The sequence below is a fragment of the Lontra canadensis genome, unplaced genomic scaffold, assembly GCF_010015895.1.
Source record: "Lontra canadensis isolate GAN:19392208 unplaced genomic scaffold, GSC_riverotter_1.0 scaffold10, whole genome shotgun sequence".
Taxonomy (NCBI): Eukaryota; Metazoa; Chordata; class Mammalia; order Carnivora; family Mustelidae; genus Lontra; species Lontra canadensis.
In genome coordinates, this window is record NW_022631004.1 from 191,460 (window position 1) to 216,688 (window position 25,229).

At 34.3% G+C, this 25,229-nt stretch overlaps 1 pseudogene; it reads left to right on the top strand.

The window, feature by feature from the left end:
- Window positions 1-3,681: 3,681 nt before the first annotated feature.
- LOC116866495 overlaps window positions 3,682-25,229 on the top strand; it is a 66,979-nt pseudogene continuing 45,431 nt past the window's right edge.

Consider the following 25,229-nt stretch of genomic DNA (forward strand, 5'->3'; position numbering starts at 1 on the left):
TTTTCCTCTAGTAATGCATCTAGTGCTTTGCCATGACAGAGCCTAACATGAGGCTAGCAAAGGACAAATATGTAAAGGTACCAGCTCCACTTGCCACAGTGGGCAATGAAAAAACATATTTTGAATTGAAAGGCAATAAATTGACAACTGTAATGTATAAAATGATATGATATTGAGAATATGAGTGTATATGATATATAACATATTTCGTGATCTTTAAGATTTTTAAATTAAATTCACAACTGTAAGAATTATTTAACTAAATTTTTAAAATGAAGTTTCTATATACCATTATACAAAATCATACAAATGATATTTTTAGTTTATACAAAATAGATTATACAGAAAAAGACTATACAAAGAATATAGATTATACAAAAATATTTTACAAATTATACAAAAAATAGATTATACAAAAAAAATTCACAACTTGAAGTGATAATTTCCTCATTTTCCTATTTCTCCTTTCCCCCTCTAGCTCCTCCCAGAGGAGATCAACATAAATTAATCTATTATTTAAAAAAACATGCTTTCAGAGAATTCTTAAATAAGATATCATAATTAATGTATATCTATGTTGATTTTTAATTCAGATTCAGCATTTTTAGAGTGCACAATAACTTGTGTGATAAATATTGTTCTAATTTCACAGATGGGAAACTTGAATATAAAATAAATAACTTTTCCAAGATCACATTGTGTCTACGATAAAGAAAATATATCTGAAAAGGAGTTGATATACACAGTACATTTTAAATTTTAAAAAGTAATCATAATTTAGATTTTTGTTTCAACATTTGTCATTTCAAATACTAATATACTCAAAACTAAGTCTACCTTAAAAAAAGAAAAGCTACTAACTTTCCCATTAAATAAATGATTTATTCCACTTGATTAAATTTTATTGACTTCTATTTAGAGTTATGATGGAATAGGTTGATGCAAACTAATATATTCTATCAAGAACATATAGAAAAGTAGGGTTTATTCAGTTTTACTGATAAATAAAATTGACAAGTAAAATTGTAGGATATTTCAAATGTACAATGTGATGTTTTGATATATGTATACATTATGCAAGGGATTCCCCTCATTGAATTATCACATTCATCACTTCACATATTTATTTTTGTGTGTGTGAGAGAACATTTAAGTTCTACTCCTTAGTAAATTTAATCATATACTGCAGTGTTATAGAATATAGTCACCATGCTATACATTAAATTCTCAGAACTTATCTTAAGACTTAAAATTTGTAAATTTTTATCAACCTCTCTCTATTTCTCTCTCCTGACAATCGTTCTTCTTTTCTGTTTCTATAGGTTCAATTTTTTATGCCACATACAAGTGATACTATGCATTTGAAGTTAAATTATTATCAGCTTAAAATGCTGTTATAAATATAAGATGTTTTACATAAACCTCATGCTAACCCAAAAACAAAAACCTACAGTAGATATACAAAAGATGAGAAAGAAATCAAAGTGTACTACTATAGAAAATAATCAAATAACAAAAAAAGAACGTAAGAGAGGAAGAAAGGAAAAAAGAGATTACAAAGCAACTAGGGAACAATGAACAAAATGAACAGTAAGTAGATGCTTATAAATAATTACTTTATATATAAATGGACTATATTCCCCAATCAAAATACATACAGTGGCTGAATGGATTTAAAAACAAGACCCAACTGTATCTTGCTTATAAGAGACTCACTTCAGCTTTAAGGATACACACTGACTGAAAGTGAAGGGAGGAAAAAAGATATACATGGAAACCAAAGAAAAGCAGGTGTACCTATACTTATACCAGACAAAATAGACTTTAAGCCAAAGACTGTCAAAAGAGACAAAGAAGGTCATTATATAATGATAAAGGGGTCAATTCATCAAGAGGATATAATGATTATAAATGTTTGTGTACCAATATATGAGGATCAAATTATGTAAAACAAATATTAATAGATCAAAAGGCATAAATAGACAGGAATACAATAACAGCAGGGAATGTGATACCCCACTTTCAACAAAGGACAGCTCATCCAGCTATAAAATCAGTAAGGAAACACTGGACTTAAATTTCATGTTAAACTAGAGGTATATAACAGAAATGTATAGAACTTTTCATCCAACAGTGGTAGATTATACATTCTTCACAAGCACACATGGAACATCATGTTAGGCCACAAAACAACTCTTAATAAATCTAAGAAGATTGAAATCATATGAAGCATCTTTTCCGATCACAGTAGTACTAAACTAGAAATCAATTATGAGAGAAAACTAGAAAATTAATAATTGTGGAGATTAAACAACATTCTCTTGAATAATCAATGGGTCAAAGAAGAAATCAAGAGAAATAAAAAATTATGATGGGAAAATGAAAAATGGAATCACAACAACACAGCTTAAGGGATGCAGCAAAAGCATTTCTAAGAGGGAAGTTTATAGTGATAAATACCTACATTAAGAAAAAAGAGAACTCTCAAATAAGCAACCTAATTTTACAACTCAAGAAACTAGTGAAAGAAAAAAAAGTAAGCCCAGAATTATCATAGAAAGGAAATAACAAAGACTGGAGAGGAAATAAATGAAAGAAACTAAAATGACAATAGAAAAGACCAATGAAACTAAGAGCTGTTTTTGTTTGTTTGTTTTGTTTTTTACTTTTAAGATAAACAGACAAACCTTTATTAAACTTACTAAGAGAGGACTCATGTAAGTAAAATTATAAATGAAAAAGAGGATATTAGAACTGATAACCACACAAATATAAGGATCATAAGAGAGTTCTAGAAATAATTATATGCCAAAAAATTGGGCAACCTAGAAATGGATACATTTCTTGGAACATATAATCTACTGAATCAAGAAGACTGAGCTTGAAGGAATTTCTATTCTGAACAGACCAATGACTAGTTGGGAGATTGAATTTATAATCTAAAACCTCCCACAGACCTCTGGGGAAGCCTGCAGAATCCCAGCCACAGCCAAGTTTGGTCTTGCTGGGCCTAGTCTGGGTCCCAGCCCTGACATCTACCCTGAGGCTGGCTGCAGGTCTGGCAGGCTATCCACAGTTAAGGGAGCCAGTGCTCACTGCCCTCCTTGTACTCCCATTGCAGGAAGGCGCAGGTGGAGAGGACACCCGTCAAACCATTCATCCCACATGTGTAAGGACTGGAATTGAAAGCTACAGTGTCCTTGGAGATAAGTTGGGGATGACATGTGGGCCATGGAGATTTCAAAGTAGCAGGGAAAAAACAAGGAGAAGAAATAGTGAGAAATGTGGCACCAACCTGTGTGTGTCGAACATCTCTCATGAGAATATATCTCACTGGAATATGGATTCAGAAGTAGCTGTTCCTGAAAATTAAAACCCTCCTACCCAGAAGAGATACTGCAGAACCACCTGGAAATTCCATCGCCAAATGGAACTTAATTTTCAGAACATGCTTATAAAAGAACACAGAATGGCAAACAATGGATATTTTAGCTCTGGAGTTATCCTTTAATGAAGGAACTATCATGGAGAATAGAGATTTCAGAAAATCATCAGTGGAAACTGGTAAGCAATAATCCCATAAGTATTTTCACTCTGAGCCACTCACTAACAAATGCTTCAGTTGATAAGCAAGGTGATTCTTACCCAGGACTGCAAATTCATTAAGTGTCTGTTGGCCCCATGCTGGTGGACACTTTTTTAAGGACAAGAAATGAACCTCATATTAATTCATGTTCAACTGTGGAAAATGACTACAGTGTTGAAACTTTAAATGCTCCAAATTAGAATTTGACATGTGGGTACAGCAGTGTGGAAGAAAAAGGGATCAAAGTGATTCATATGAAAATTAAAAAGCAAGTATACTTTACTCAGATATTTTTAAAAGATGAACCTGAACTTAAAGCCAGAAACAATAGAAAATGTTGTAGAATCTTTCTACAACCTGATTTTCCTTCCTCCTCATTTTGATACTCTGGACTTAACACAAATTAGTCTTCTCAAAGTTGTAAAATTGCAAAGCAAAGAATAACAGCAGGGAATTTTCTGGAAATCCAGAAAACTCTATTGAACATTTGATTATTCACTTATTGGCAATGAAAAGAATACAACATATGACTATACAAAAAGAGAGGCCAAGAAAACTAACTTTTGTGCTTCAGTAGTTACTGAACAACATTCTCCCTTCAAAGCTATACCCAAAATGAGACAGCCAAAACTTTCTGATTCTGAGTCTTTTCTTTTTTTTAAAGATTTTTTTAGAGATTTTATTTATTTATTAAAGATTTTATTTATTTATTTATTTAACAGACAGAGATCACAAGTAGGCAGAGAGGCAGGCAGAGAGAGAAGGGGAAGCAGGCTCCCCCTGAGCAGAGAGCCCGATGCCGATGCTGATGCCGGGCTCGATCCCAGGACAAAGGCAGAGGCTTTAACCCACTGAGCCACCCAGGCGCCCCGACTCTGAGTCTTTAGAGAACGTGTGCAGATAAAGATCAAAAAGAAAGAAAAAAAAAAGTTTCTTGCAAACTTGAACAAAATGCTTCCAAGTATAATTGGAACGAGTTGGCAAATGAAATTCTAGATGATGAATTAATCATCTAGGGATGATGAACCCTAAAAAGTTCATCCATCACAAAACAATAGATTGCAACTTATTATGACTATTAAGAATACCAAAAGCTCCATTTGAAATCCATGACAAGAACTCTCAACCAAGGCTCTTACTATCCAAACAACTGATTAAAATTGTTTTAACAAGATGTTCACCACTGGGTCTCCAATATCAGCTTCTCCTATACCTCTGTCTTTTCCTGATAAGCAAAGGGAAGAAATTTAGGCACCAAGGAGAAAAACAAAAACAAAACCAAAACAAACAAAAAACCCAAAAACCACACACACACACACACACACACACCCCCCCACAAACCAAAACCCAAAAATAAAACCACACACAAACACAAAACTTTACGGAAAGGACATTGTATTGAATAGACTATTCTAAATTCAGAAATTAAACTGTTTATCATCTTAGTTTATAGCTAAAGATAAGTGCACACCTGCTGACCAAAAATAGCACTTTCATACATCTCAGTGTAAGCAAATCTATTTTTCCAGGAAGTCCAACAAAAATACAGGTAATCATTCTGAGATACAGGTATTAAACATGTGCACATACATGCACACACAAAAAGAATTACTTGATGTGATATGGAGTGGAACTTATGAAAATCATGGCTATATATATAGATGTCTATATATAAATCCATGAACATCCATATTGACATACCTGACAATCTTTTGCATTTTACGTTTCAAAAAAATATTTCACTAAAAAAACTATTCTATTCAAAAGATTGTTCTGTTGTTGTGATTGTTTTCCAGTATAAATCCATCATCAATAAATGGTATAACTGACTTAAAAAAAAATCTCCCAACAAGACAAGCTCAGCATTAGATGCCTTCCTGGTGAATTCTACCAAACATTTAAAAAAGAACTAATTCCAATCCTTCTCAAACTCTTCCAAAAAAAAAAAAAAAGAGGGAACATTCCCAAACTCATTTTATGGGGAAAAAAAAAAAAAAAAAAAGGACCCAAAAGACTCTTAAATATAGAGTGCAAACAGATAGTTACCAGATGGGTGGGAGATGGGTGAAACAGGTAAAGGGGATTAAAGAGTGCACTTGTTATGATGAGCACTATGTATAGAATTGTTGGATTACTCGATTATACATCTAAAATTAATATAACACTGTATGTTAAGTATACTGGAAATAAAACAACAAGCAACAATAATTACAACAACAACAAAAAAACCCTTCATTCTATGATCTCAGTATTACTCTGATACCAAAGCCAGACAACAATATTACGAGAAAAAAAATTACAGGCCAATATTGCTGATGAACAGAGATGCAAAAATCCTCAACAAAATATTACCAAACAAAATGAAACAATACATTACAGGATCACACACAGTGATCAAGTAGGATTTGTTCCAGAATGCCAGGCTAGTTCAACACCTGCAAATCAATAAATACAATTCAGCATATTAACAAAATGAAGGATAAAAATCATATAACCATCTGATTGATGCAGAAAAGATATTTGACAAAATTCAACATTTATTCATGATAAAATCTCTTCACAGACTGGGTACAAAGAAAAAATACCTCTACCTCTGTCAAGTCCACAGCTAACATTAAACTCAATGGTGAAATACTGAAAACTTTCCTTTAAGATCAGGAACAAGATAAGGACACCCACTCTTGCCATTCACATTCAACATAGTATGGAAGTCTTAGCCAGGGAAATTAGGCAAGAAATGAAATAAAAGGCATTCACATCAGAAAGGAAGAAATAAAATTGTTATTATTTGCAGATAACATGGTATTACATACAGAAAACTAAAGACTGCACCAAAAAACTATTAGAAATAATATACAATTTCAGTAAAGTTGCAGGATACAAAATCAATTTACAAAAATCAGTTGTATTTCTATACACCAATAGTAAAAGATCAGAAAGAGAATTTACGAAAAAATTCCCATTGATAACACATCAAAAAAGAATAAAATATATAGAAAAAAAAGTTAACACCAGAAGTAAAAGATCTGTACATTGAAAAGTATAAGTTTTTGATTAAAGAAATTGAAGAAGACAGATAAAGGGGAAAATATTTTGTACCCATGAATTGGAGGAATTAGTATTGTTAAAATGTCCATACTACCCAAAGCAATCTACAGTTTCAATTCAGTCCATATCAATGAATATAAAAGGGAAAATTCCAATGGATCCTCACAGAAATGGAATGATATTTTTAAAAATAAAACAATTGGGGCACCTGCCTGGCTCATCCTTAAGCGTCTGCCTTTGGCTCAGCAAGGCTATACTCGGCTTAGGTCATCATCCTGGGGTCCTGGGATCCAGCCCCACATTGGGCTCCCTGCTTAGCCTGAAGCTTGCTTCTCCCTCCCCCACACCCCATTTGTGTTCCCTCTCTCATTGTGTCTCTTTCTGTCAAATAAATCAATTAAATCTTAAAAAAAAAAAAAAGAAAAGAAAACAATTCTTTTTTGAAGTCGTCTGAGATCTGTTAGGGGAGTCAGAACTTGAGGGGCCAAATGCTCAGAGAAACAAAAACCTATGTTTTGCCTCTCCAACATTTTGTTCCAGGTCTTACCTCATTCTTGAGTCTGGGTGATAGGATATGATCTTTGTAGGGATGACGGTTAATCTTTGCCAAAATATTCTTGAGAGAAAATGTTGAATGAATAATTTGACCAAATACCTAATTACAGAACACTGACCATAGGGAAATTGGAAATTTTGAAAGAACAACCATTTTTTGAGAAAATTACAAGAATTCCATATCTTAAAAGAAGTTATATGTTAGAGGACAAATGATAACAAAAATATAGTTATTAAAATAAGAATAAATAATAGGAAAATATAATTATTCATGGAAGATAATTGACAAAAAAAAGCAGTGAACAGCTTTGTTTTAGTAGGTTCAGTTAATTATATTTCAGAAGGTGAAAATTCAAACTGGAATTCAGAAGTGAAGTATATTTGAATCCTTTTTTGGTTTTTAGCTTTTCAAAGGGTTGTCTTAACTTCAAGGTGACAGCATTTTGAAATTGATAATTCTATTGAGCATTCTTTCTTCCCCATACATGTTTTTCTGTCTTTTTTATCTTTTTTGAGATCAAGATTTTACTTGGTAAAATATGAGAAAAGTATTCTAAATAATAGATTGTAAAATATTTCTGTTAGCATGTTATCTATGAAGACTGAAGATGAATTTCATTTTATGCTATAGTTTCCTTCAAGAAATCCTATGGAGAGTGACAAAGTAAATCACTTTAAAACTATATTGTGGTTGAATATATAGATTTTGTCATCAGATAATGTGCTTTTAAAAGCACTACAGTAGAGGTTTTGAAAATTATACTGAGTGCCCCTCTCTGGATGCCACCAAATTACTTTTCATGCTGATTGCGTTTATTCTTATACTGATTTTTTTTTTTCCAGAGTAAGGTTTTGTGATTCTTAAAAGCAGTCAGTGGATATTATTATTTTTTCCCTGTACCCACAAGAATTGCACAATAAAACCTGCAATATTTAGAATTGCCTTGAATTGAGTTGAAATGGGATTGAATTAAATTGGGTTGAATTACCTGTTGTACTAGAAAGGGTCTATTCAGAAGATGAGCATCTGTCACTCTACGATCTGGGATATTTTCTGAGTAACACTAGTATGAAATTAATACAGTATAGCTGATATAAGAATGGACTTTACTCTAATAATCATGAATGTGGAAAATGTTTTTATCTTCATAAACATGCTTAGTTTAGTTACATTATAGAAATGTAAAATTAATTTGTAAATAAACAAATTTCATTCTCTTTCTTTTTTCTATTTGCCTCATTTTTTTTTAAGATTATAAGAGGGTAAATTTTGAATAAAACCATGAGCTCATTTAACAGCATGCTAATAAATTTGATTTTCTGTGATAATGAGAAAAATTTACATTTCCATTTTAAGTAAATAATTTTCTTAACTGGCTTTAAGCTGTGTGAATGAAAAAGTTCTTTCACTGTTAGAGAGGGTTAGTTTATCAATCTCTATTTCATTAGTAAATGTAAAAAGATTTAATGAAGAATAAAGTTAAATTATCATTTTTACTTCCATTGTTTTCCAAAAAATGAGATTTTTTTTGTTTGTTTCTTTAATATTCCTGGCAAAAATAGATCAAATTCTCAGTGGAAGCCTTGCAAAATTGAATAGGGACTTTGGAATGAACATAATTTAACTTCCAGCAAACCTGAAACTATCTTGTCAGAGATTTTTAGAACTAAATCTATTCATTTGTATTAAGTTGTATGGAATAAATTATCATTTTTGGGGGGCTTATGATGAAGGGAAAGAATTCAAATAGTGTCTGGAGATGAAGAACTATCAGAGAAATGAGATTCCTAATAATAAGAAGGTAATCAATACAATTTTGGGGAGCAAACAATTTTTACTAAATTAGCCAAATGAACTCAGTATTTGAATATCACAGAGAGTTGACCACACACAACTGTATCATGGAAACAAATAGATGTTGAACCAAAAACCCACCATTAATATAACACCTGCTTTTTATAAGTGTATGGTCCAGCATGAATGTGGTTTCTTGCAGCAAGTAGAAACTGTGCTGGATATTTTAGGTGGGAAAACTAATTGGTGTAATTGTGACTGGAGGGGTGGGCTCCTGACTGGCCACCAGGCTCACCGCCCTGAACCATGTAAAACTGATCTGCTGGAGGACCTGTTACCTGTGCCATATACAAAGGGCAAAAAAGCCAGGAGACTACCTGTTGAGCTTTTGAGTTCAAGAGCACATGGCCATTGCAGATGGGACTTCCATGGCCATTAGTACCATTTGAACACTTTGAAACCAGAGACTATAACCTAGAACACTGCTGCAGAAAATCTTCATCTATCCATGACCAAGCTGCCAAGCTGAAAACAGTAACAGAAAGATGACTTCTAATTTTTGCCTTCCAAATTTCAGTAAATTGCTTCTAATTAGCAAAATTTAATTATTCAAAACATCAACTTGCAGGGAACCCTAGCAAATGTAGTTTTTAACTTTACAGCTCTGGCAATTTAGTAATTTATGAAAGAATTTGGGAATAGAACACCTGTCCACCATACCCAATATGTTTGCAATTGGCATCTATGTTAGTTATTTTATTTTAAAATGAGGTGGCTTAAAACAAACATTTGTTACCTCATAGTTGCTGTGATTCAGAAGTCAGGTGAGGCTACCAGAATACCTCTACCTCAAGGTCCTTCATGAGAGTCCAATTAGGGTATTGACTGGGCTGTGATCTCATTTGAAAGCTTGACTGGAGTAAAAACCACTTCTAGGCTCACTTATGTGGTTGCTGGCAAGATTCAGTTACTGGCTGTCGGCCAGGATCTCCCTCCCTCAGTTCTCAGCCATGTGCATCTTTGAATAGGGCAACTCAGTACATGCTGGCTAGCTTTTCTGAGTGAGCAAGAGAGTGAGAGAATACAGTTAAGACATAACTTAGAGCCTTTTTATAACTTAATCTCAGAAGGGACACTCCATCACTTTTGCCGTAATCCTTCATTAGAAGTTAGTGATGAGGTCCTGCCTACAGTCAAGAAGAAGGAATCGAGCAAGTAGGGATCAATGGAAGCTACCTTAAAAGTTGTCTCTTGGAGCGCCTGGATAGCTCAGTGGGTTATGTCTCTGCCTTTGGTTCAGGTTATGATCTCAGGGTCCTGGGATTGAGCCCTGCATCGGGCTCTCTGCTTTGTCTGCCTCTACCTACTTGTGATCCCCATCTGTCATATAAATAAATAAAATCTTAAAAAAAAAGTTGTCTCTCATAGTATCTTATGTCCTTGATTCATGTGATCCCATTCTTATTTTTTGTGTCATATTTTATTATTTTCCTGGGAGAAAACACAAATGAAATTATCCCTTTTTATTCTTATTTTCAATTTGCTATGTTAATTATGCTATACCTTAATCCAAAACATTCATGGTATAAATATTAAGTTTCCAAAAATTACTTTTTCATCTGTAATGAAGATCTTGAGTAATGAGTCATTTAATATTAAGAAATACACCACTACGTTTGCATTAACATGATATAATTCTATGCATTTAGTGGTATTTCTTTAAGTATCACTTTTAGTCTACTTTTCTAATCTACATGACAGTTTTTTCTTTTAAAATGTAGAACAAGAGTGCCTGGGTGGCTCAGTGGGTTAAAGCCTCTGCCTTCAGCTCAGGTCATGATCCCAGGGTCCTGGGATCAAGGCCCACATCGGGCTCTCTGCTCCGCGGGGAGCCTGCTTTTTCCTCTTTCTCTCTGCTTGTCTCTCTGCCTACTTGTGATCTCTGTCTCTCAAATAAATAAATAAAATCTTAAAAAAAATAAAATAAAATGTAGAACAAAACAATTAGGGGAAGCAGGAATTTCAGTAAGCTTGAAAACAATATGTATAAATTAAAGAAAACTGTACGTTAATTATTTTTGGGAAAGCAGTGTAATCTTATTTAGAGTTTTTAATTTGTGACTTTTGTTACTATAATATCACCATAAATTTTCTAGAAAACCTTCCAAACACAAAAAACTGCTAAAATAAAAATTGTTTGATTTCCTTTCAGTCATTGGCACTTTTTTTTTAAAGATTTATTTATTTATTTTAGAGAGAGCAAGAATGTACTTGAGGAGAGGGGCAGAGGGAGATAGAGAGCGAGAATCCAAAGCAGACACTGCACTAAGGGTGGAGCCATACTTGGAGCTGGATCTCTTGACCCTGAACTCATGACCTGAGTAGAAACCAAGAGTCAGACACTTAACCGACTGAGCCAACCAGGTGCCTTGATGCTTACCTTTTTATTTCAATTGAGGCATTAATTATATTTCTACTGGTATTTACCTAATGAAGTCATCCTTTGGGGCGTGCATCCAGGAAAAAACTGAAAGTAAAATAAAAACGTGTGAAGGTATTGTTTACAGTTGGTTTAGTCATTAGAGATGTTTATCCTATTTTGGACCTGGAAAAAGTCACAGTGCTTGCTTTCTAATTTTCTTTCCTATTTGCTTCTTAGAGTTCACAAAAGAAAATGTTTTTTAGTAGTAAACACATGCTGTTGCCATCTAGAATAGATTTAAAGCCAGCATCCTAGTGTTGCTGAGGTTTTTCCACATTTTCCTATAATGTTCTTTATAATGTTTCTGAGCTAAATAGGAATGAGAGGAATATTGCACTTGTTACCTCAGGATCTGCTGTGAAGTCATATTTCTTGTTAGAAGACCATTTTACTTCAGCTGTTACAAAAGACAAACAACAAATAAACAAATCCTGAAACATAAGCGGTTTGATGACTATAGCAAGAAAGCATTTTAGTCTCGAAAAATATTGGGGCCCAGGTCCAAACAGCCAAAGATGCTAGTGGATGGGAGAAAGAAGATCCCTTTTCAGGCAACCGCATTTTTTTTTTTTTTTTGCTTTGTTTAAGCAATTTGCTTTTTGTTTTTGTGCTAGTTGCTTCTGTACAAGTCCTAGCATACCTGCAATCTTCTAATACTTCTAATAATAATGATATCTTGAAGTGGATTAACTAGGGAAATATATGTTTAAAGCTACAACCAGTCAAATATTAATTTTCTAACAACTTAAAAGTGTTGAGAATATTTTAGTATGTTTTGTAAAATTTTCCGCAGCAGATATCACATTCTTTTTTTAGTTACTCTGATCTTTAAGGTTAGGGTATTATGGACTAATAAAATATGTAAACTTTACATCATCTACAACTTTTTCATTTTGGGGTGAAGAGGCAGATGTTTTAATCTTAGGTGCTAGGTGATGACAGTTTATTAGGATGACTTTTAAAAAAGCTATTATCCCATTTCCATTGTCTCTTTGCCTGAGTTATGCAATTTCATTGAGAAACAAGATCTAGAACTCTCATATTTAAGTGATATCACTGGAGAAACAATGTGTTTTGTAAACATGTCTATCCTGGTATGTAAAGGAAACTTTGCAAGGGAGAATGCAGGCAATGCCCACTCTTCCCCCATCCCTCCCTCTCTCACGCCCAGGATTAATTCGTCTTTTCCTTATAATAAAATTATCTCCTTTCTATGCTCCATTACATGTGTCTTCCCCATTGTCTTTTATTTTTTCCACCAATCACTATTTTATTTATTTTGCTTTATTTAATGTATCTTTGTAAGCAGCTTAATTTTTTCTCAATTAAGTTCAAATAAGAATGATATATAGGAGTCAGGAAAATAACCTCAGTTATATATTTTCTTAGTATAAGTGGCTTCAAATTTTCAGGGAAGAGACAGAATACTTGGCTATTATGGTTGGAAATTGAAATGCTCATTACATTATTTAAACCAAACAAATACTACATTAAAATCAGTAGATGCAAAAATAATTAAATGAACTTTACATAAATGTATATATATTTATATATGTTATACTTGTGTGTGCATCCAGTAATAGGAAACACCTAGAAGTTGGGAGAAGTAGAGTCAGGGCAGAGCTGGGACAACACCATCACTGAATACTAGTTTTGTCTGAGCAGAGCTGGAAAAGAGTAAGAACAAGAGAATTTTAATGAGATATGGAACTTTTGAAAGACACGTGAGTGAAGAGAATTTATTTTAACTTTTGCTGTGCATTTTTAAAGTATAGTTTTTCCATCTGCTACATTTTTAAGAGATTATCTTGTTTAAGGCTTTTGAGTATGAATTTGTATTTCTTTGGGAGGCCATGTTTTGTTAAAATAAAACTTAATATGGGAGAAAAAGACCCAAATATACATACACTGTTTTGAAATAATTGCTATCAGGAAGAAGGTTAATTTACCATCTACTCAGGGGATTTCTAAGATGCTCAATTTGGTACAAAAGTACAAGGGAAAAAAAAGATAAAATTTGTGATGAAATTTATTTGTCTTAGAATGAGGCAGAGCTTGAGATACAAGTTTGATTACAAGGGCTATATTAAGAAAGTGTTCCCATGGGGTGCCTGGGTAGCTCCGTTGTTAAGTTTCTGACTTGGTTTTGGCTTGGGTTGTGATCTCAGGGTCCTGAGATTGAACACCACGTTGGTTCAGCACTCGGTGAAACATTTGTTTGTCCCTCTCTCTCTGCTTCTCCTTCCCCAGCCTCTCTCTCTCTCTCTCACTCTCTTGAAGACATGCATAATAATCTTTAAGCAAGCAAACAAACAAACAAAAAACCCAAAAAGTGTCTTCAGGAGAAAGCCAAGAAAGAGAGCAGGAAAAGTTAAGAAAAGAAGATCAGGAATGGATCCAGCTTCAGGAAAGTTATGGAATGTAGTTTACATTTAAGAGTGATTCCATCCTGAGTCAAGGTTGCTGGATGTTCATGCTAGCCCAATTGATTAGTCATAAGCTAAGGCCTGTCATAAGGGGGTGGTGATGGGGAGGTAAAGTCCCAGGTACTTCTGGTTCTGGATTTTCTTGCTTCACTTGTGGGTAAAGTTGGTCAATAGCTGAGGGCCAGTTCCTGGAAGGAAGTTGCAGATATGAGCCATTGGAAACAAAAAGCATACAGAAGTTGCAAAGGAAGGGCTAGCAGAATGGTAAATGATCCAAGATGATTCAGACAGAGCAACGACAGTGTCTACTACAGGATTTTACATCTTTATACATCTGACGAAATCCTATGCTAATCCCTTTAAACGGTTGCAATAGATGTTAGTTAATAAAAATGAATATTTTTTAAGTTCCTATTGTTTGTAATGCATTGTACAGGGAATTTAATATTAATACAATGCTTTTATTTTACATAGTCAACATTCAAATTTTCCCTATTATTCCTATTAAAATAGTTGATTATCCCTAGAGAAATGCCTATACCTATACCTATATCCATAACTATCTAACATCTATCAATTATCTATCCATATCTATTTATCATCAGTCATCTATCTATCTACATCATGTTAGGTATAATAGTTATCCCTATTATAACAGATGGCCTATCATAGTTGATTTTTATTAAACTAAATCAATTAAATTGTATTAATAATGACTCATTGTATTTACTTGTCCAAACATATTTTAAATTTCATGTAAACTCCTCATGCTAATTTCTTTTCATTTAATATTGTATTTTCAGAAAAGTTTAGTGTTATCTCCAACTATTGATGAATTGAAAACAATCATTTTGATTACTTTTTTCTACAATTAATTTTTAATTGAAGAAAAAATTTAAAAACAAAACTATTTCCTTAAAAATATGCATTAGTTTATTGAAACCCATGCCACGATCCTACATTATATATTATTAAACTCTTCCCATGTACCAGGCATTATTTTTAAGATCTTTAATTATATTAATTTCTTCAACCCTCAGAAAAATCCTACAAGATAAATACTATTATATTATCCATTTTTACAAATGGAAAAACTGTCACATTTAGTGTAAAAAGTACTAAGACCTCATTCATTTTCTATCTTCCACAGTCTTTCACACACTATCCTTTAGCTATTTTGCCTTGAATTTTCATTTAATGTAACACTACTTTCTTTTTTTCCTGAGAACTTGCATGTAATGACAGTTCATAGCTGCATTAATCTTATGGTTGTAAATGCATTAACACTTCTTTAAGATGTGTGTATAAGTAAGCTTGAGGAAAGTGTTATAGAAAGTCAGAGTGTATTTTAAAATTTTGCATTTCAGAATAATAAACAAAGTGAAACTCAACTGTGAATAGTCAGATAGTTTTTCTTTGATTACAGACTCACCAAATGGTGATACTGGTTGGTATAAGGAAGAAGGTCAGTGATATAATCCTTAATATCATCACAGATAATCATCAAGTGCACTTAATTTCTCAATAGTGGAAACAATTGTTCAAAATACCGTATGATTTCACTTATATGTCGAATCTTAAAAGAACAAATGAGTAAGCAAACCAAAAAAGCAATCAGGGCTATAAATATGGAGACTAAACCAATGGTTGCCAGAGGGAAAGAGGTGGAAGGATAAGCAAAATGGGAGAAGGAGGCAAGGAGATACCAGCTTTCAGTTAGGGAATGAGTAAGTCATGGGAGTAAAAGGCACAGCATAAGAAACACAGTCAACAACATTGTAAGAACATTGTATGGTGACAGATGGTAGCTAAATTTGAGGTGAGCATAGCAAAACCTATGAAGTTGTCACTACGCTATACATCTGAAACTAATGTAACATTGTATGTCAACTATACTCAAATAAAAAATAAAAAAATACAATAATAATAAAGCTATTTGGTAACATGTTTTAAGACATTGTGTCTTGCTTCTTTCAGCTTCCACCATCCCTGCTTCCTATTAATGTGGATTTTTAAGAGTTGACTTAAACAAATATGAGGTAGATATACTAGTATACTAATTAGTGTATCAGTGTGATAAGATTATAATTCCCCTGGAAGTCCTCAGGTCTTAGCACTAGTTCTATTTTCATCTAAAACTATTTTTCCAGTCACCCATCCTCCTGTGGTGTGGCTACCATCCACATTTACAGAGCCATTCACACTGCTTCGTTGTGCCTCTAATCTAAGTATCGAACTGTCAATGAGCTACTTCAAAAGCACCTCAAATTCAATAGATCCTAAATGAAGTCAAGATTCAGTGTACTCTGGGGGTGGCTGGGTGGCTCTGTTGATTAAGCATCTGACTTTGATATCAGCTCAGGTTTTGATCTCAGGGTTCTGAGTTTGAGCCCCACATTGGGCTTGATGCTGGTCATGGAGCCTACTTAAAAAAAAAAAAAAAAAAAGATTCAGTGTACTCTGTTTTCATGGTGATATTTCATCTCTCGTTGTGTAAGCCCCAGTCTTAGGTGTAATATTAGAAATCCTTCTGCTTTACATTCCATATTCACTTCAGTACCAAGTCTTGTCAATATTAACTTCTAAACATCTCTACATCTGCCTGCTTCTATCACTATTGCTACTGAACTTGTGTAGATTATTGTCATGTCTTCCCTGCCCTTTTGTAATAGCTTACCATATGTTAGTCATTGAAACTCTTTATGTATACTTACTTATTTAAGCCTTATCCTGTGAAAAAAGTATTCTGATCATCCTGATTTTTCTATGAAGTAATCTGCTCAATATCACAGAACCAGTAAGTAGAATAGTGTTGGAATTTGAACAGGTCTGCTGGATTCCCGCATAGGTCCTCAAGCACAACATTATAGAACCTGATCCAGGGAAACAAATATTTTATTGTCCTTGAATTTTACCAAAAAACCTAGATTATTAGCATTTTAATTGAAGTTATCTTGAGAATTTAATACAACTTTGTAAAATGGAAAATAGTCTTTTTCATATTGGAGTTCTTTGAATTATGACCTTGAGCAAGATGGAGAATATAACATTGAAATCTTAGCTCACTAAACTTCTTTCTACAGGGAATTAAGATAATGTGATCCAGATCTTTTTTCCTTCTAAAACTTGACATTTGGCTTAACACAGGGTACAAGTTTGGAGAAACTTGAGGAATAAAGATTTTAACATGTTCTTAGACGGTGCCTGCCCTGCATCAGGTCCCACAAATAAGCCTTGGGCAAGAGCTGCATCCCAGTCTGTTTATGGTGGAATCTTCTGACAAGTGCCTGAAGCACAGCTCTTCTATCCCTGTTGATTACAGGAGGATCCATGTGATTTAAATTCCAGATATACCAGACGCTGACTTGACATCCTGTTTTGAAAACTGAGGAGACTGACCTGCATTACCTTTCAAAGTCCATTTCAAATTTACACAGAGATAGACTCCAAGACATTCTGCAGATTTATTTCATTGGCTTCTTTACTTTAAAATGACTTTATATTCCTAGGCTATGTTCTATGTTAGGATATGATGGATGAGTTCAAAATCAAAATCTCTGTAATTGGGTTGACACCATACCCAGAGTTACAAAGCCTTGAAATTCATCAATTTCCTAAAAGAAACATCTTACTTTTCTCTCCAAAGTAAGGGGTATTTTGAAAAACAAAATTGACAATTTAAACTCTTTCCTGATGTCATGTCTTCATCTATTACTGGATGATATTGAGTCAGTTGATCCTGATGCCTAACATCTTTTGAAAGCTTCTAGTTGGGAGAAGATCTTTTAACAACTGTTCCAAATACTGGCTGTTGCTTTTTCTTCAGGGCCAAAGTTTGCTGAATCATGGAAGAGCACTGAGAAGTTTTCTTTACTGTCAGTTGTGATGACATCCAGTAGCAGCTCCTGCTATCTCATATTCTTAGCATTTCCTAGGTTACTAGGTTCTAATGCCTTCTCAGTTTACAGTTTCTATGTAGCTCACAGGACATAGCAACACTTGGCTACCTCCCCAGTGGTGTTCATACAAAAGCCATGAGAAGCAAACAGGACAGCTCGATTCTATCTCTTTAGAGCTTAGTTGTTGTTGACTCCAGATACACTGATTTCCAGCTCAGAATGAAGTTTCATCCTCACTGGCATCAACAAAGCCATAACTTAGTAAGTAGGAAGAGCTTGTGTGTAAGTCTATGGAATCTTCAACTCTTATTCTTAAGCTTGGTCTTTTCTGTTTTCATTGCTCAGGGTCCCAACCTGGATAAAGGTGTTAATCCATGATCCATGATATTTATGGGTAGAGAAGATTTCAGGAAACTAGACTACTCACTCACCTCATTTCTATTCTTGCTCCAAGCAGTTGTGATGACTTGTTATAAGATTTTTCAATAATGTTTCCAAATTTGGAAAGAGACAGGCTTGAGGTTTTCCCTGTATGATCTCCTTTCTGTTTGTTGGTAGAAATGTTAGTTTTGTAGAAATCAGTAAAAAGCATATATGTAAAAGTAGGACTGCCTTTTTATATAGAAGCAGAACTGGCTTTTTATGGAAGTGTCAGTTTCAGAGAGCAGAAGAGAGGAACCCCCAAAACTGCAAGGCTACTCCCATTCTGGAAATAGGAGACATTGCTCTATGGGTGGAGTGATCCCTGGAAGAGAACTGTTCAGTAGAACAGGGTGCAGAACCCCATCCCACCAATGATCATGAAAGAGCTCCAGTTCAGTTCTCTGGGTTATATCTCCATGAATATAACATATTCATGAGCCCTAAAACTGTTGAAGCCAGAGAAGGCTATCTGTTCTCTGATAATCTGGAGATGGAGTCACATAAAATTGAAAATTCTGGCACACTCTGTAAGAATAATTAGAGATTCTGGACAGAGCTTCTCAAGTTAAGCATGATCCATAATGAGAAATGATCTGGCAAAATACCATCCTATCAAAATAACATGCTACAGAACAAATGAAATTGCAAAGAGAATAGGCCCAGCTGAACGTTAAATTCCTGAAATAGAAGAATCACAGTAAAGGCAGAAGGGAAAAAAAAAAAAAGAATGAAGTAGAAAGAGACCATAATGTGGAGGACAAATGAGATACTCTGGAATAAAATAATTTATGTCTCTGAAATAGATAATGCATATAAAAGGGAAAATATTAAGTGACACAGCATAGGAAAATTCCTCTGAAATAAAGAAAGGACTGAATTTGCAACTTAAAAAGGCACACACTGAATCTTATCTTGATAAAGTTACAGAATATCATAAGAATGAAAATATAACTATTCAAGCATTCAGTCCCAATAAAGCAAGAAACTTGAAAAATTTAAAAAAAATCAATTTATCCTCAGACATCTTCACATAGCCATCAATGCCAAAGAAGAATAGAAATGTGTCTACATAGATCATCTAGATAAAGATCCATCAGAACAGAAATCAGATCTCCCTTATTCGCTGCTATATCTACAGCACCTATAGCAATTTATGGTACATAGTATGTACTCAGTAAATACCTGTCTAATAAGTGAATATAAATTCCTGAGAAAAGTTGGGTAGTTATCAAATATTATGATCAGTCAACTTACCACTCAAATATGAAGCACACTCTGAAATATGAAAAAAAACTCAGGGAATGTATTGCTTAATCAATATTCTTGTTTAAAGTCCCGTTGAGTAAGAGATGAATGGGAATAAGAAGCCTGGGAATGAAGGATGTGTGATATTCTATCATTTTTATGAAAACAACACATTCCTTACTCTAAAAGTAGAGTTGGAGGGAAGGGTTGAGAAGGAAGAAAGCATTCACCTGTACTGGGAATTGAAATAAATTGGAATGCAGAACCAAGAGTGAAGGGTTTCTACAATGAGAGATTAGAGGAGTGTGGAAGTTTGACAGAATTATCCCAGAGGAAAGGGAGGATATTAAGAAGGATTATGGGAGATCTGAAAGCACAAATCCACACTATTTATTTTTGTTGCTGTTCGTGGATTGTCTTTGTTGGATGCAGTATCTTTCTGGAATCAGCCACACTGTGTCTTAAATGTACGTATGCATGTGTCTGTGTAACGTTAGCCTGTGAGATTTAAGAGGTCTGGGGTTATTATCTCTTCAAAGCACCTACAGCAATGGCTTAGTGCCTACTTTGGGGAAAGCAGGTAGGTGTTTAGGACTTACTTGTTGAATGAACGACATTTTAGTTGCTACACTATAATTAAGTTTCCTTTTTTCTTCTCTTAAAGATTTATTTATTTATTTATTTAACAGAGAGAGAGAGAGAGAGAGAGAGAGAGAGCGCGCGCACAAGTAGGCAGAAAGGCAGGCAGAGAGAAGGGGAAGCAGGCTCCCCACTGAGCAGAGAGCCCGATGTGGGGCTCGATCCCAGGGCCTTGAGACCATGACCTGAGCCGAAGGCAAAGGCTTAACCCGCTGAGCCACCCAGGCGCCCCTCAAGTTTTCTTATCGTAAGAGAATACCATTACAAAGCTGACGATGACATTTATTACTAAATCTTTCAAGTAGCCAGTTTTTATTTCAGTTATTTCTATTTACCATATTCTTCATATCCAAGTAACTTTTTTCTCTATTCACTGCTTCATTTTCCTATTATTTCTGTCACCTCTCAGAATTTTTATGAACGCTTTTTTTGCCAAGCTGCTTATATCAGAAACAGTTTTTCAGAAGCGTATTTCTACATACATTTTTATCACTTTCCAGGTTTAAGGCACCTCACAGATAATTCAGTTTGACAATTTCATTTTAAGGAAAGGAAGAAACAATTTACATTTCTAAGTCACTTGCCTGAAGTCCCATAGGTCCCAATTTAAAATGCTTCCCACTCTGTTATTTTAGCTCTTTGCTCTACTGGTTTTCTTGAATATTAAGGTATTGCAGTATATAATAACATATCAATTATCAATCATTTCAAAATAAATCCAAATGAGATCATTCTATTAGAATTTTTGCTTTCAATATTAACACATAAAGGGACTTCAATTCTTTAAACATCAGCTTCTCACTTCTCTAATATTTGGGTATGCATTTCATAATTATATATTTATTGAATAAAAACATTCATGGCTCATCTGAAGTCTTCTGAACATTCTGCCAAATTTCAGGACCTATTATCAAGGTGTTTTTTCTTTTTTAAGATTTTATTTATTTATTTGACAGATCACAAGTAGGCAGAGAGGCAGGCAGAAAGAGAGGAGGAAGTGGGGCGCCTGGGTGGCTCAGTGGGTTAAAGCCTCTGCCTTCAGCTTAGGTCATGATCCCAGGATCCTGGGATCGAGCCCTGCATCGGGCTCTCTGCTCAGGCAGGGAGCCTGCTTCCTCCTCTCTCTCTCTGCCTGCCTCTCTGCCTACTTGTGATCTCTGTCTGTCAAATAAATAAATAAAATCTTAAAAAAAAAAAAAAAGAGAGGAGGAAGCAAGTCTCCCCAATGAGCAGAGAGTCTGATGTGGGGCTCTATCCCAGGACCCTGGGATCATGACCTGAGTCGAAGGCAGAGGCTTTAACCCACTGAGCCACCTAGGTGCCCCATTATCAAGGTTTTATTTGCACAATTAATTTCCTGAAATCTGCCAAAGTTCTGTGTCCATGTTTCCTTTACCACCCACTTATGATCTACAGTGGTAGGAGAGGAAAAGGAAGAATATAGGTGCTCTGCCTGCACAGCTCTGTCTAGTCTTAATGCTGTTGTAAGAATACGTCTTCAACATTATACCATTTTCCAGAACGTAAGCTTCTTGGTGCATTCCATATGTGAGGAGAAACAGTAGGCCATGATGCCGACAAGGAAAAATATGATTTTACAAGTGTAATACCAATGTATTATTTGGTTTTGGAAGTGTTTAAAGAAATTTAATTCTAACTTCTCTCTTATTAGATCTGAAGTTTATAAGATCTCTCATACAAACAAGAGAAGTCTAATCCAATGTAATGATTGCTATTGTTAAATAATTTTACTTATAAAATTAAACTTGAATAGATTTCAACCTAGTTCTTTCTTTTATATGAATGAGTTTCTTAAACTTTAAGTAACAAAGCTCAACATCACATTTATCTATTTTTTAAAAATTATTTTTATTAACATCTAATGTATTATTTGCCCAGGGACACAGGTCTGTGAATCGTCAGGCTTACACACTTCACAGCACTCACCATATCATATACCCTCCCAATGTCCATAACCCAACTACCCTCTTCACACCCCGCCTCCTCCCAGCAACCCTCAGTTTGTTTTGTAAGATTAAGAGTCTCTTATGGTTAGTCTCTCTCCCAATCCCATCTTGTTTCATTTTTTCCTTCCCTACCCCACAAAACCTCACCCTGCCTCTCAAATTCCTCATATCACGGAGATCATATGACATTTATCTATTTTTATTCTAAATGGGAGGAGGGACTTAATTCCTAAGGATTTTTATGCTGGTTGAAACTAATGCAGACTCTGTGTGTGTGTGTGTGTGTGTGTGTGTGTGTGTTGTCTTATCTTCAGGTTCTCCTTTTATATTTACTTAGTAAAAGCTTAAAACTTTGAATTCACTTTATACACTCATACTGAATGTCATCCTTTTTTTTTCCCAGTTTCCCTTTCTGTAAGCAACTGTTAATTCTAAATTCCCTAAGAGTAAATAAAGATCATGCTTTATCAATAAAATAAAATATATTTCTTGACCAAAGCAAAACCATAATGACTACAATAAGGATTAGTTCTAAAAGCATAACACTTCATTATCATTAATGATATCATTAGTCCATTTCCTTTGGTAAGATATAAATAAATATAGATTGGTTTAATCGGATAGAAATATATTAGGGAGCTAACATAAGTGTATTATTATATAATATAAATGCAACCTGTGTCAACCTCAGCTTCAGAATGTCTTTATAAACTTAATTATTAGTTGTTAATTCTTTTTTAAAAGATTTTATTTATTTATTTCACAGAGAGATACAAGTAGGCAGAGAGGCAGGCAGAGAGAGGGGGAAACAGGCTCCCCTCCAAGCAGAGAGCCCAATTTGGGGCTCGATCTCTGGACCCTGAGACCATGACCTGAGCCAAAGGCAGAGGCTAAACCCACTGAGCCAGCCAGGCACCCCTTAGTTGTTAATTCTTAAAGAAAATATGAATCTTGCATGAAGTTTGATGACTGGGCACAGGTGTTTGAGAGTCAGACAATGCACAATTTCCATTACTTAGGAATCAGTTTTGTTATTTATAAAATAGGACTAATGGGAACACCCTTTTCTTTCTTTTTTTTTTTTTTCAGAATTTAGTAAGAATAAGATGAGATAATTTTCATGAAATCTGAAGCAAAATATTTGGGACATGTGAAAACTTCAGTGAGTCGTAGATTAACATTATTAATACTAATAACTAAACCATCTGTTTGAGTGAATTTCTGTGCTATTTATACATAAACATAGGCCATATTTTTGCCACTATGTAGAGAGTGAAGCAAGAAACTTTTTTTGTACAATTGGTGCTGTCTCAAAATTGTCATAAAGTTGAGTTGTGTATTTGCTTTTCCTCATCCATTAAAAATAATTTGCAACGCTATAAAAACTGGTTAATTGGGAAATTCTACTGTCCTCCTCAGATACATCTTCCAGAGATAAATTAACTTGTTCTTGTTACTATCAATCTTTTAAGAAATTAAAACCATTTGCTAGAATTATAGAGGAATCTGGCATTAGTTTATGTGGAGACTTTATCTTTTAATTACGTGACCACCAATGTGTGAGTTCTAATAAATTTAGCTCTCTTACCCAATCTATTTGGATGTGTTCTTACAAATTTCAACTCCCAAAATGATGAGCACAGATATTTATTTATTTAAGATTTTATTTATTTATTTGACAGACAGAGATCACAAGTAGGCAGAGAGGCAGGCAGAGAGAGAGGAGGAAGCAGGCTCCCTGCTGATCAGAGAGCCTTATGTGGGGCTCAATCCCAGGACCCTGGGATCATGACCTAAGCTGAAGGCAGAGGCTTTAACCCACTGAGCCACACAGCCGCCCTGAGCACAGATATTAAGAAAAAAAAGTTTCAAAGACATAATATGTCAAACAAATAGAATATTATTGTGTAAATATGACACATTATTTGGCTAGCTCCACAGAAGCAATGATGTATTAACATACAAAAATATCAAAATTGTTGACATTTTGGTCAAAGTAGTAGCTTTGTTTTAATTTATGTAGAAAAACACCAGCATATAGAAATATGCTGATGTTCAAACTAAAACAAACTGACATTTATTGGGAAACAAATACTTGGAAAGCCCCACAACATCATACAGAGACCAGAATGAAATTAAAGACACAAAATTTCTGTTCAAGGAGCTTATGAAATAGGATGGAAATATTAAAAATAGAAGATGAGGAAATGAACTGATTATATACAACCAAAGAGAAGGAAACAAGAGGGAATGTGGTACTGCTCTCTGTATCTGGTACATGGATAATAAATGAGATAAAAATAAAGAGAAAGGAACAATCTTCTTCAGACTTGGGTGGTCATGGGGTTTGAGCAAGTTTTTCAATCATAAAAAGGAATTGAATAGGTTCCTAAGTAGAAGAGAGGTATTCCAAAAGGATGAAAAGTTATGATCCAAAGTGCTGAGGTTACATACTAGGCTGTTATTCAAGGGAAGATAATAAAGAAAGACATTAAAGAACATAGGGAAATTGTGTGGGCTGGACGGATTCTTTGAGACCGCGGATGGCAGGCAGGGCCAGACTGGTAGTTATTTCTAACTATGCCTGAGAATATTAAATTGGCACAGACCTACCCATAGTTTTAAGTAAGTACATGCTAAAGTTAATATTGTTTGGGGTTCAAATTTTAGAAGAGTGTTTTGTGGTTATTTCTTCACAAAGCACAGCACACTTGATATATATTGTTTGCTACTGTATTAATGTGTGGGACAATTGAATACTTCAAAGTCTGATATTCAAAATGTTATTATTCCCATATGTTAGCTGTCTTATAAATCTATGTGAATAGTTATTACAAATCCAATTCAGTGTTGTATTACATGTGCTTTTAAAATGAGTTTGGTATATATTTCTTCCCTAGAGGTTAGAGACCTGGTTTTTATCCAGGGCAAGACCCATTCTCTAATATGAGGTTATGCACCCTGGCAGATTTCTACAGTAAGCTTCTTACAGATGTTTCAAATTTTCAAGTACTAAATAAATTAATTTAGTTTAGCTAACTTTCTTAGATGCAAATTTATGCTTGATGGCCAAATGACCAGAAAAACTACCACTTATCAACAGAAGAGCTTCATAAAAATTAGAGTATAGCAGAGATACAGTTTTGCAACATATCTAGTTTATT